Raw genomic sequence first — 6,146 nt, forward strand, 5'->3', positions numbered from 1 at the left:
GCCTCACCCCATATTAACCCCTGTTTCACCCCATATTAACCCCTGCCTCACCACATATTAACCCCTGCCTCACCCCATAGTAAACCCTGCCTCACCCCATAGTAACCCCTGCCTCACCCCATAGTAAACCTTGCCTCACCCCATAGTAATCCCTGCCTCACCCCATAGTAACCCCTGCCGCACCCCATAGTAACCCCTGCCTCAACCCATAGTAACCCTTGCCTCACCCCATAGTAACCCCTGCCGCACCCCCTAGTAACCCCTGCCTCACCCCATAGTAACCCTTGCCTCACCCCATAGTAACCCCTGCCGCACCCCATAGTAACCCCTGCCTCACCCCATAGTAACCCCTGCCTCACCCCATAGTAACCCCTGCCTCACCCTCATAGCACTGACAGTGACGCGGCGCATTGTGTGCGTGTGTCAGGGAGTGAGAGATAGCTGTGCATCGTGTGTGTGACAGTGAGAGATAGCTGTCCATTGTGTGTGTGTGTCAGGGTGTGAGAGATAGCTATGCCTCGTGTGTTTGTGACAGTGAGAGTTAGCTGTGCATCGTGTGTGTGTGTGTGACAGTGAGAGATAGCTGTGCATCGTGTGTATGTGACAGGGAGAGATAGCTGTGTCTAGTGTGTGTGTGTGTGTGTGTGACAGTGTGAGATAGCTGTGCATCGTGTGTGTGTGACGGAGAGATAGCTGTGCATCGTATGTGTGACAGTGAGAGATGCACACACGATGCACAACTATCTCTCCCTGTCACACACACACACATGATGCACAGCTATCTCTCACTCCCTGAAACACACACACGTTGCACAGCTATCTCTCACTCCCTGACACACACACGATGCACAACTATCTCTCACTCCTTGACACACACACACACGATGAACAGCTATCTCTCCCTGTCACACACACACGATGCACAGATATCTCTCACTGTCACACACACACAATGCACAGCTATCTCTCCCTGTCACACACACATGATGCACAGCTATCTCTCACTACCTGACACACACACGATGCACAGCTATCTCTCCCTGTCACACACACACGACGCACAGCTATCTCTCACTGTCACACACACACAATGCACAGCTATCTCACTGTCTCACACACACGATGCACAACTATCTCTCCCTGTCACACACACACACATGATGCACAGCTATCTCTCACTCCCTGACACACACACGATGCACAACTATCTCTCACTCCTTGACACACACACACACGATGAACAGCTATCTCTCCCTGTCACACACACACGATGCACAGATATCTCTCACTGTCACACACACACAATGCACAGCTATCTCTCCCTGTCACACACACATGATGCACAGCTATCTCTCACTCCCTGACACACACACGATGCACAGCTATCTCTCCCTGTCACACACACACGACGCACAGCTATCTCTCACTGTCACACACACACAATGCACAGCTATCTCACTGTCTCACACACACGATGCACAACTATCTCTCACTCCCTGACACACACACGATGCACAGCTATCTCTCCCTTTCACACACACAATGCACAGCTATCGCTCACTGTCACACACACGATGCACAGCTATCTCTCACTCCCTGACACACACACACGATGCACAGCTATCTCTCCCTGTCTCACACACACGATGCACAACTATCTCTCCCTGTCACACACACACGATGCACAGCTATCTCTCGATGTCACACACACGATGCACATCTATCACTCCCTGAAACACTCACACGATGCACAGCTATCTCTCACTCCCTGACACACACAAGATTCACAACTATCTCTCACTCCCTGACACACACACGATGCACAGTTATCTCTCCCTTTCACACACACACAATGCACAGCTATCTCTCCCTGTCACACACACATGATGCACAGCTATCTCTCACTCCCTGACACACACACGATGCACAGCTATCTCTCCCTGTCACACACACACAATGCACAGCTATCTCTCCCTGTCACACACACACGATGCACAGCTATCTATCACTGTCACACACACACACGATGCACAGCTATCTCTCACTGTCACACACACATGATGCACAGCTATCTCTCCCTGTCACACACACACGATGCACAGCTATCTCTCACTGTCACATACACACGATGCACAGCTATCTCCCTGTCACACACACACGATGCACAGCTATCACTCAATGTCACACACTCACGATGCACAGCTATCTCTCCCTGTCACACACAAGATACACAGCTATCTCTCCCTGTCATACACACATAATGCACAGCTATCTCTCCCTGTCACACACACACGATGCACAGCTATCTCTCACTGTCACACACACACACACACGATACACAGTTATCTCTCACTGTCACACACACACATGATGCACAGCTATCTTTCACTGTCACACACACACACGATGCACAGCTATCTCTCACTGTCACACACACACATGATGCACAGCTATCTCTCCCTGTCACACACACGATGCACAGCTATCTTTCACTGTCACACACACACACGATGCACAGCTATTTCTCACTGTCACACACACACGATGCACAGCTATCTCTCACTGTCACACACACACAATGCACAGCTATCTTTCACTGTCACACACACACGATGCACAGCTATTTCTCACTGTCACACACACATGATGCACAGCTATCTCTCCCTGTCACACACACAGGATGCACAGCTATCTCTCACTGTCACACACACACACACGATGCACAGCTATCTCTCACTGTCACACACACACACACACGATGCACAGCTATCTCTCACTGTGAACACATACGATGCACAGCTATCTCTCACTGTCACACACGATGCACAGATATCTCTCCCTGTCTCACACATACAATGCACAGCTATCTCTCCCTGTCACACACACACGATGCACAGCTATCTTTCACTGTCACACACACACGATGCACAGCTATTTCTCACTGTCACACACACACATGATGCACAGCTATCTCTCCCTGTCACACACACACGATGCACAGCTATCTCTCACTGTCACACACACACACACACGATGCACAGCTATCTCTCACTGTCACACACACACACACACACACACACAATGCACAGCTATCTCTCACTGTGAACACACACACACATACAATGCACAGCTATCTCTCACTGTCTCACACACACACACGATGCACAGCTCTCTCTCACTGTCACACACACAAACGATGCACAGCACTCTCTCACTGTCACACACACAAACGATGCACAGCTATCTCACTGTCACACACACACGATGCACAGCTATCTCACACTGTCACACACACACGATGCACAGCTCTCACTCCGCCACACACGATGCACAGCTATCTCTCCCTGTCACACACACACGATGCACAGCTATCTCTCCCTGTCATACACACACGATGCACAGCTATCTCTCCCTGTCATACACACAAGATGCACAGCTATCTTTCACTGTCACACACACACGATGCACAGCTATCTCTCACTGTCACACACACACATGATGCACAGCTATCTCTCCCTGTCACACACACACGATGCACAGCTATCTTTCACTGTCACACACACACGATGCACAGCTATTTCTCACTCACACACACACATGATGCACAGCTATCTCTCCCTGTCACACACACACACGATGCACAGCTATCTTTCACTGTCACACACACACACACGATGCACAGCTATCTCTCACTGTCACACACACACACACACACGATGCACAGCTATCTCACTGTCAACACATACGATGCACAGCTATCTCTCACTGTCACACACGATGCACAGATATCTCTCCCTGTCTCACACATACAATGCACAGCTATCTCTCACTGTCTCACACACACACACACGATGCACAGCTATCTTTCACTGTCACACACACACACGCTGCACAGCTATTTCTCACTGTCACACACACACATGTTGCACAGCTATCTCTCCCTGTCCCATACTCACGATGCACAGCTATCTCACTGTCACACACACACACACACGATGCACAGCTATCTCTCACTGTCACACACACACACACACGATGCACAGCTATCTCTCACTGTCAACACATACGATGCACAGCTATCTCTCACTGTCACACACGATGCACATATATCTCTCCCTGTCTCACACATACAATGCACAGCTATCTCTCACTGTCTCTCACACACACACAATGCACAGCTCTCTCTCACTGTCACACACACAAACGATGCACAGCTCTCTCTCACTGTCACACACACAAACGATGCACAGCTATCTCACTGTCACACACACACGATGCACGGCTATCTCACACTGTCACACACACACGATGCACAGCTATCTCTCCCTGTCACACACACACGATGCACAGCTATCTCTCCCTGTCATACACACACGATGCACAGCTATCTCTCCCTGTCATACACACAAGATGCACAGCTATCTTTCACTGTCACACACACACGATGCACAGCTATCTCTCACTGTCACACACACACATGATGCACAGCTATCTCTCCCTGTCACACACACACGATGCACAGCTATCTTTCACTGTCACACACACACGATGCACAGCTATTTCTCACTCACACACACACATGATGCACAGCTATCTCTCCCTGTCACACACACACACGATGCACAGCTATCTTTCACTGTCACACACACACACGATGCACAGCTATTTCTCACTGTCACACACACACATGATGCACAGCTATCTCTCTCTGTCACACACACACGATGCACAGCTATCTCTCACTGTCACACACACACACACGATGCACAGCTATCTCTCACTGTCACACACACACACACACACGATGCACAGCTATCTCACTGTCAACACATACGATGCACAGCTATCTCTCACTGTCACACACGATGCACAGATATCTCTCCCTGTCTCACACATACAATGCACAGCTATCTCTCACTGTCTCACACACACACACACGATGCACAGCTATCTTTCACTGTCACACACACACGCTGCACAGCTATTTCTCACTGTCACACACACACATGTTGCACAGCTATCTCTCCCTGTCCCATACACACGATGCACAGCTATCTCACTGTCACACACACACACACGATGCACAGCTATCTCTCACTGTCACACACACACACACACACACACACACACACACACACACACGATGCACAGCTATCTCTCACTGTCAACACATACGATGCACAGCTATCTCTCACTGTCACACACGATGCACAGATATCTCTCCCTGTCTCACACATACAATGCACAGCTATCTCTCACTGTCTCTCACACACACACAATGCACAGCTCTCTCTCACTGTCACACACACAAACGATGCACAGCTCTCTCTCACTGTCACACACACAAACGATGCACAGCTATCTCACTGTCACACACACACGATGCACGGCTATCTCACACTGTCACACACACACGATGCACAGCTCTCACTCCGCCACACACGATGCACAGCTATCTCTCCCTGTCACACACACACGATGCACAGCTATCTCTCCCTGTCATACACACACGATGCACAGCTATCTCTTCCTGTAAAAAACACACACGATGCACAGCTATCTTTCACTGTCACACACACACGCGATGCACAGCTATCTCTCACTGTCACACACACACATGATGCACAGCTATCTCTCCCTGTCACACACACACGATGCACAGCTATCTTTCACTGTCACACACACACGATGCACAGCTATTTCTCACTGTCACACACACACATGATGCACAGCTATCTCTCCCTGTCACACACACACGATGCACAGCTATCTCTCACTGTCACACACACACGATGCACAGCTCTCACTCCGCCACACACGATGCACAGCTATCTCTCCCTGTCACACACACACGATGCACAGCTATCTCTCCCTTTCATACACACACGATGCACAGCTATCTCTCCCTGTCATACACACAAGATGCACAGCTATCTTTCACTGTCACACACACACGATGCACAGCTATCTCTCACTGTCACACACACACATGATGCACAGCTACAGTATCTCTCCCTGTCACACACACACGATGCACAGCTATCTTTCACTGTCACACACACACGATGCACAGCTATTTCTCACTCACACACACACATGATGCACAGCTATCTCTCCCTGTCACACACACACACGATGCACAGCTA

The sequence above is a fragment of the Ascaphus truei genome, unplaced genomic scaffold, assembly GCF_040206685.1.
Source record: "Ascaphus truei isolate aAscTru1 unplaced genomic scaffold, aAscTru1.hap1 HAP1_SCAFFOLD_133, whole genome shotgun sequence".
NCBI lineage: Eukaryota > Metazoa > Chordata > Amphibia > Anura > Ascaphidae > Ascaphus > Ascaphus truei.